Source organism: Vespa velutina, chromosome 7, assembly GCF_912470025.1.
Source record: "Vespa velutina chromosome 7, iVesVel2.1, whole genome shotgun sequence".
Lineage (NCBI taxonomy): Eukaryota > Metazoa > Arthropoda > Insecta > Hymenoptera > Vespidae > Vespa > Vespa velutina.
Genome location: NC_062194.1, coordinates 9108093 through 9116661, shown reverse-complemented (window position 1 = coordinate 9116661; position 8569 = coordinate 9108093). Strand labels below are relative to the sequence as shown.

The 8569-nt window shown below is 31.0% G+C and overlaps 1 pseudogene; it reads left to right on the top strand.

Moving 5' to 3' along the window:
• Positions 1-1462, top strand: part of LOC124950644 — a 4805-nt pseudogene extending 3343 nt beyond the window's left edge.
• The last annotated feature ends 7107 nt before the right edge of the window (positions 1463-8569 follow it).

Genomic DNA, 8569 nt, shown 5'->3' with positions numbered 1-8569 from the left:
GAACGGATATCCCCACCATAAGGAATGTACAAACACATCTAGTCGGGCGAAATGTAGTTTTGACAGTATATATCTTTGAGTGAACAGTATACTCTAGATAATGATAATGACGAAGAGAACAGCTTGTTAAATCGAAAATGACAAAAAATGGAAAAAATTATCTATGTTACGAAGTTTACCTCTAATAGTATTGTCAAATCTTCGTCCTAACCCTGTTAACCTAAAAAAGAGCTATAAGAAATTTTTTTTTAATTTAGTACTCATTATATAATATTAGATTCATTGGATATATAGTTAAATTAAATTAAGATCTTTGCCATTTTGAATACTGTTATGTTATTATTAAAATTAGATATATATTGAAAATCAATTAGAATTGTATATAACTTCTAATTGTTATATTTTATCAATTTTGAAAATCGTTCATTGAAAATAGTTTTATATGTAATTAATAGAATTGAAAGATAGTTTCATTTTTATGTTATAATTACTCAAGAAGAGGTAGAGAGAACAATGCGGAGGAGATAAAAATGCAGGTAATGAAGGTCCTGGTAAAAGAAAAAATTATATGAGACCTGGAGACAACCCATTTTATCTTAGATTTCAATATGAACCGTATTATAAAGGACATCAGTAAGTATAACATTTCTTATTATAGGAATATTTTAGATTATTTTTATTCTGATTATATATTTATAGCAATTTGTATCATACGTTTGTCCATTACAGCTTAAGAAGACGGTATCCACCCTTTTCTTTACTTGAGCTTTATAGATACAAATAGGATAGATATAAGTAAACCAGTTGATCTTGCTAAACTATAACATATAAATTTCATATTAATTGAAAACATGCTGGAGTCCATTTAACAGATGAGGTAATTAAGTTTTTATTTTTAAGGTAGAATTATTACCATCGAATATTAAAAAGCATGTTTTAAGGGTACAAATGTATTCAAAGCAAAAGTCAATACAGAGGTACTTGAGCAAGAGAATCTGTGATCGCTGCAACCGAAAGAAATGGTGTTATTACTACAGCCTGATATAATTGATACAAACTGCTCGTTTGCTTTAAATAATACTGAACAATTTCTTCGCGGAGGTATAGTTATTCTTGATTATTTAATTATGTTTTAGCAATATAGTTAATTTACAAAAATCAAACACATTTTTTTGTACTTATATCATTTTAATAATATGTTTACTAATGAAACATTTGTGTGATCTAGGTGATCCAATACCCCGTAGATTATTACCATCTGCAGATTATTTAGAATGTTATTCGAATGCTACGAAGAGGATATATTCGGCAGATCCTGAAAAAATTTCTCTAGACGTTTAATATAATCTCGATAATATTATTATATATTTCCAAAAATTGAAGATTTCAGAAAGACATTTTCTTTCAATTTATGTATCGATAAGAAAAAACCGAAATAAAAGATGCGTTGTTTCCAATGTAATCGATATGCAAATTAAAGACGCGAATTTAGGTATGAATTTAAAAATTGTAATGTAGCTTTGTGTCCATCCTTGTTTTACAGTCTACTCGCTAACTTGGTGCAGGATAGACATATTTCCTATCGCTTGCGATTTATTTTTGTTTACAGTTCTCATAGCGTACCTTAATTGTATTATTCCTCTTGTTTATTTCGACGCGGTGAGACAGTAAGCACATATCGTATGGCTGCTGATTCAAACATGCCACCAATAAAGTTAAAAATCTCAAAATTAGGAGACACCTGCTCCATATGGAACACATCAAATAACGAAGTAGAGGATATCGATATGTCTACTAACATTTCAATCTACCGAGTTGAATCCTATTGAGTTGTCTACTAGCAAAAAGAGAAAATCTAATAGAATCACAAATATGACAAATTCACGCATGTTCCATCAATCCGAAATGTGGCTACAAGATATACCTACACACAGTTCATACAATATCCTTTCTGAAACCGATGCTACACCAACAAGTAACACCAAAAGAAATGAAGAAAATAAACCTCCTCTTATTTACATTGAGTTTCAAATCATTGAGGCAGCAACTCAAAGATAATCAGACAAAAATCCAGTTATAATCCTCAGACCACTATAGGAAAGTAATAAATGAATTAAAAAACAAAAACGCAAATTTTCACACCTATCAACTTAAAGCTGAAAGAAATTCTACAAAGTAATTCTACGCGGAATTCATCCAAAAACAAATTTACAGAAAATCTAACAAACTCAAGCAACACAAACACGTTATTAGGTCAATTAATAATATAGTTAAATATGATACTAAACAGCTACTATCTTTATTCGCTATTGAACTGGAACCAAATAATAATAACAAGGATATATACAGCATAGAAAAACTACTCAACACATTAATTAAATTCGAACTACCAAGACCGAAACGCGACATATCTCAATGCCATCGCTGCCAAACCTACGGTCATACGAAGAATTAGTGCAATAGGTTACCTGCTTATGTTAAATGTGCAGACAATCACTTAACTACATTTTGCCCACAACAGGGTAAACTAGTAAACTTAAAGTGCTTTAATTGGCAAAGTAATCATCCAGCAAGCTATAAAAGCTGTTTAATACGTAAACAACTACAACACAAAACATTTCCTCCACTAAGACGAAGAACACCGTCTGAAACTAACAATAACCATATTCCTTATACCACAGAATGCAATCCAAAAATAGACACTTCTCAAAACTATACTAAACACTTTTACAAGAATAACAGAGCTTATGCACAAGTAACAACCAAATAGACCTCGCAACAACAAAACCTAACATCTCCTACTTGCTAAAAAAATTCTCCTGTAAACGAATATACAGAACTTAAACAACTTTTAATCCAATCTGCTAAAAATAGAGAACTCATAACAGACATGCTCTGAACACAAACATCACTATTACAGCAACAAACATATCAAATAACCATCATGTTAGACCTCTTAACTAAATTCTTGAATACTTAAAAATAATGGATCAATCAGAATAGCTGTTTGGAACAGCAACGGGTTACAACAAAGACTTCAAGATCTCAAAATTTTCATCTACATAACATTGATATTATGGCAATTTCAGAAACTCATCTTACAGTTAAAAATTATATAAAAATACCACACTACAGCATATATGATACCAAGCATCCATCGGAAAAGCACACGGGGGTTCTGCGATTATCATTAAAAATAATATTAAACACCATCTATATGTCAACACTTCACTTGACAATTTACAAGCAACAACAATTACACTAGAAGTCATAACTGAAGAAACACAAATATCGACTATATATTCACCGTCAAAACATAAAATTACTCAAGAGCAATATTCAAACTTCTTTAAAAGTCTAGGAAGCAAATTTATAGCAATATAGGATTACAATACTAAACACAAATATAGGGGATCAAAAAGAGCTTCACATAGAGGTAAAACACCGGGGAACCCATCTATTGGCCAGCAGCATCAAACAAATTACCAGATCTTCTAGATATCGCCATAATTAAAGAACTGAACAAGACACACTTAAAATTATTCTCAAGCACAGAACTGAGCTCTAATCACACACTTATATTGATAAAATTTCTACAAAAACCAATCCGCATAGAAGCTACACTCAAATTATACAATAGAAATACGGACTGAGATAAATTTAGGTCAACTATTGACGAAAAACTAAATTGCAAAATCCCTCTAAAAACACAAGAACACATCGAGAATGCTGTGGACTACATAACAAAAATAATTCAAGAGTCAGCATGGTTATCTACTCCTAATACACAAGAAAATAAAACGAGCTGTTCATAACCAGTCTATGTTTTGCAGAAAATTAAACAAAAAAGAAAGGCTAAATACAAATGGCAAAGGCATAAAACAGAAGAAAATAAAAGGCAGTTAAATGCACTCACAAGAGAGGTTAAAATAATGATAAAAGAATACTGTAATTCCGGGTTTAGCAAATATCTCTTATGCCAAATGAAGATACAAACTATTCACTCTGGAAGGCAACAAAAAAATTAAAAAGACCAATAATCCAAACTCCAATATTGCGAAAACCAGACAGATCTTGGGCAAAGACGTCTATGGAACAAGCCATGACATTTGCTAACCACTTATATCAAACTTTTCAGCCAAATAGTATGACCACGACAGTAAATGCTACAACCGTATGCGATAGTACTGAAAACAAAGATCAAAACAACTTGATATGATAAGATCACAAAAAAAGAAATAAAGCAATTGATAAATACAATAAAAACTAAAAAATCTCCAGTCTTTGATCTCATTAGTGGGAAAGTAATTAAAGAATTCCCAGAAAAAGCCATCAGAATGATTACCATAATATTTAACGCCGTACTTAGACTCCACTACTTCCCTGACTCATGGAAACTGGCAGAAATAATAATGCTGCCTAAGCCGAATAAAGATATTCATGAACCATCCTCTTACAGACCTCTTTCTTTATTCCCAGTTATATCCAAACTTTTAGAAAAAGTAATATTAATTAGAGTTAAAAAAATAATTAATAGAAAACGATTAATAGCAAATCACCAGTTTGGCTTTAGGGAGAAACATGCTACAACTAAACAGGTCCACAGATTAATTAACCAAATAACAACTGCTATGGAAAACAAGAAATACTGTACATGTCTATTCTTAGACGTAGAAAAAGCCTTTGATAAGGTATGGCATGAAGGCTTATTGAAAACTATAAAACAACACTTCCTAGTACCAATTTCAGATATTATTGCAGTGAATTGAAAAAAATGAGCGTTCTACCCTTTTTATTATTCGAACGGTAGAATGATACCATCCGAAGAAAAGTAAATTAGCTGCAATTTCTCGTCATAATCAAAGCATTTGAAAAATTTAAGATTTATTTATTCGGTATACAATTTAATATTATTACAGATTGTCGAACCTTTATACTCACTCTGAATAAGAGAGATTTCTATGTGCGCATGTTCCACTAAGCATTAGCATTAGAAAAATTTTTTATGATTGAACATAGGCACCGTAAAAGTATAGTCCATGTAGACGCATTGAATCATTATCCATTACCTTCGTGTTTAGTGATCGAACACGATAAAGATTCTTTATGGTTACAGGATGATCCTAATGTGCAGTTCTTGCCAAGAGGGAAGAAACCGCCGAATACATAGTTAAATGAAATTTATTAGAAGAGATAGATGACAATATACATTTAGTAGTTCCGATTAAATTCTCAAAACTAGGAAATAGTTATAACTTACAGAATATATTTAATATTACAATCAAAATGTCGAAATATACTCAAGTAAGCTATTCAACACTGCTATAAATACCACTATTAACAAAAAAGAATCCACCCAGATATCGAAGTCACAAACACTATATTAAGCTCTCAGTACACTCGCAGTCACGTGTTTACAAGAAATATCTACAAACAATTCCTTTAGCGTGCTATTAGAAGTAGAGGGCACTTCAATCGATGCCACTAATATAATTGAACAGTTAAATCTCCTCCCATATATATATATAAAAGCAAAAACTATTGAACCACTGAGTAACAAGCAGGCAACAATAATTTCACCTCAAATTTTAATTTAAAACAACTAAAATACAGTCAAATAAAAATTCAACTTAATTTACTAGAACTTTACAGGAAAATAATAAACATCCTCAAATGCAAAAATGCAAATTTTCATATTTATCAAACCAAAACATATCATAGTTATAAAGTAATACTTCGCGAAATACATTCAAAAACGAATGCAAATAAAATCGTAGAAAGATTGCTGCAATACAGCAACACTATAAGAACAATAAAAAGCATAGTTAAATATGATACCGAACAGCCACTACCTTTCTTTACTATAGAACTCGAGCCAAACATCGGCAGCAAAGATTTACATATATAATATAGAGAAACTATTAAACACTACCATCAGCTATAAACCGTGATCTACCGTAATGCTATCGCTGTCAAGGCAGCAAAAAAATATTGCAACAGACTTGTGTATAATATATAGGCAATTACCCTACAAAATCATATCCACAGAAAGGAAAAATCGAAAATCTGAAATATAGCAATTATCATAAGAAACATTCCGCAAATTATAAAAATTGTGCAGTCCATAAGCAGTTACAATTGAAATTCTTCCTTACCTTAAGGAAAAGAATCGAACAATTTTCTTTGGAAATAAACAACAAATACCGAGGTATACAATTTAATACATACACTGATGATTAACCATGTTCAATCGTTGTACGTAAGTAATAGAATCTACGTGCAAAGAATATTTACAAACAAATAATAAAAGAACACAATATACAAAACCATAATGTAATTGTAATCCCCCAATATACATAGGGGATTACAATGCCAAACACAGACACTGGGGCTCCAAAAGAATAACACCCAGGGATAAAATACTACTTCAGGTCATAGACAAGTTATCTTTAATACTAATATTGACTGGTGAACTCACTTACTGGCCACCGGCAATCAAAAAATTATATATTCTGCTATCATTAAAGGAATAAATAGAATACAGCTGACGTTATCGTCGAACTCTGATTACATTTCTATACTGTTACAGACAAAATCTATCAATAGAATATCCGCTTGTACAATAATATCACTAACTGGAACAGGTTCAGAGTACAAATTAACAAAAATCTAAATTGTAATATCCCATAAAAAAGACCTATGCTCATTAAAAACGTAGTAAACTACGTCACTAATACAAATAATACAAATAATACACAACTAATACAAATCCAAGAAACAATTTAGACACTTCTTTCATGGGCAAGAGCATAATAGGCTTCTCATATCCGAATTACATATTACACCAAAAAGGAAAGCAAAATCGAAATGGCATCAGTATAAAACAGCAGAAAACAAAATTAATTTATCAAAAAAGTTAAAAAAAATGCTAAAGGAGCATCACAGTAAAAAATTCACTCAATACCTCAAAAATTTGACACCAAATGAAAATACCAATTACACACTGTGGATGGCTGTAAGGAGACTTAAAAAATTAATAGTGTAGACACCAGTATTAAGAAAACTAAACGGCTTTTGGACAAAAAGTTCTTCGGAACAAGTTTCAACATTTGCAGAACATTTTCATCAAACTTTTCAACCTAATGTAATAATAATATGTCCAGCAACAATAACAAAATTAACAAGCAATACTACCTTTTATGAAGGATAATACATCACGATATGCGGTATTACAAAGGAAGAAATAAAACGACTGATAATAATTAAAACTAAAATCTCCGGGATTCGATTTAATCAGTGGCAAAATAATCAAAAAACTTCTGAACGAAGCCATCAGAATGATTACTATCATATTCAACACCATTTTCAGAATCCAGCATTACCCCAGCTTATAGAAATTGTCCAAAATAGTCTAATAATGCTGTCTAAACTAAATAAAAACATACACGATCTTCATAAATAGTATTAGAAAAACCGGTCTCGTTTTTACTAATACTACCTAAGCTATACGAAAAAATACTTTTAATTAGAATCAAGGAAATAATTAATAGCAAAGAGATAATACCAAACTATTAATTTGGTTTCAGAGAAAGGAACGCTACAATCGTAAAAATAAATACTGTATATGCCTACTTCTACATATAGAGAAAACATTCGACAAGATCGGGAATGAAGGTCTCTTGTTAACTATAAAACACCACTTTCCAGATGCAATCTATCAACTACTTAAATCTTATCTTGAAAATAGATTTTTAGGTAAAAATCAAAAACTCGATATATAAAATCATAAATTCAGAAATATCACAAGCAAGTGTATTGGGACAGACACTTTAGACTTTATATGTAACAAACATTCATTCCAACAACCCCAAATAGCACAACATGCACATTTGCGGACGATACCGAAATAATTACAATTCATGAGAATTTAAATAAAGCAGATAGAAGACCATATAAATCTACTGGAGGAATGACTGAAAAAGAAAAAAATTAATGTAAACTATAATGTAATAACACTTAAATGTAGTTACATCACTTTTACCCTTCGCAAAGGCATTATCCCAAAAATCAAACTTTACAGGTAAAGAACATCAGATATCTAGGACTTCACGTAGATGCAAACTTACTTGGAAAAAGCACATAAATAAAAAAATTCAGCGAATCAGAATTCTAAGAAAGGGTATGTGTTGTCTAACCAACTGCCGTTCGATACTAAATACAAACAACAAATTATTAATCTATAAAGACATAAAAACCTGTCTGAACGTATGGCATCCAATTATGGGGTACATCAGCAAAAAGTCATGTCAACAAAATGGAAATTGTATAATCAATCACACTACGTATAGTAGTAGAAGGATCATGGTATATAAAAAACGAAAAATTATGTTAAGACCTACAAATCTTCACTGTAAAAGAGGGAATACAGCAACTTTCCAACAGCTGCAGAGAGGGAAAAATAAATCATCCAAACCTATTAGCCAACACCCTGTACACTGTTAACGTCATGAAAAGATTGAAGAAAAAACAACCATAGTATTTAGTATGGATACCTGGATATAATCACTGT